The following is a 702-nucleotide window of genomic DNA, read 5'->3' on the forward strand; positions in this document are numbered from 1 at the left end:
TCTAATAGACAGAGTATATATTCCGGGGTACTATTGAGGTGTCTAGTAGACAGAGTATATACTCCGAGGTACTAATGGGTTGTCTTGTAGACAGAGTATATACTCCGAGGTATTAATGGGTTGTCTTGTAGACAGAGTATATACTCCGAGGTACTAATGGGTTGTCTTGTAGACAGAGTATTTACTCTGAGGTACTAATGGGTTGTCTAATAGACAGAGTATATATTCCGGGGTACTATTGGGGTGTCTAATAGACAGAGTATATACTCCGGGGTACTATTGGGGTGTCTAGTAGACAGAGTATATACTCCGGGGTACTATTGAGGTGTCTAGTAGACAGAGTATATACTCCGAGGTGCTAATGGGTTGTCTAATAGACAGAGTATATACTCCGGGGTACTATTGGGTTGTCTAATAGACAGAGTATATACTCACGGGTACTATTGGGGTGTCTAGTAGACAGAGTATATACTCTGAGGTACTAATGGGTTGTCTTGTAGACAGAGTATATACTCCTTGGTACTAATGGGCTGTCTTGTAGACAGAGATTATACTCCGAGGTACTAATGGGTTGTCTTGTAGACAGAGTATATACTCTGAGGTACTAATGGGTTGTCTTGTAGACAGAGTATATAATCCGAGGTATTAATGGGTTGTCTTGTAGACAGAGTATATACTCTGAGGTACTATTGGGGTGTCTTG

The sequence above is a fragment of the Mizuhopecten yessoensis genome, unplaced genomic scaffold (assembly GCF_002113885.1).
Source record: "Mizuhopecten yessoensis strain PY_sf001 unplaced genomic scaffold, ASM211388v2 scaffold8373, whole genome shotgun sequence".
In the NCBI taxonomy this organism is placed as follows: domain Eukaryota; kingdom Metazoa; phylum Mollusca; class Bivalvia; order Pectinida; family Pectinidae; genus Mizuhopecten; species Mizuhopecten yessoensis.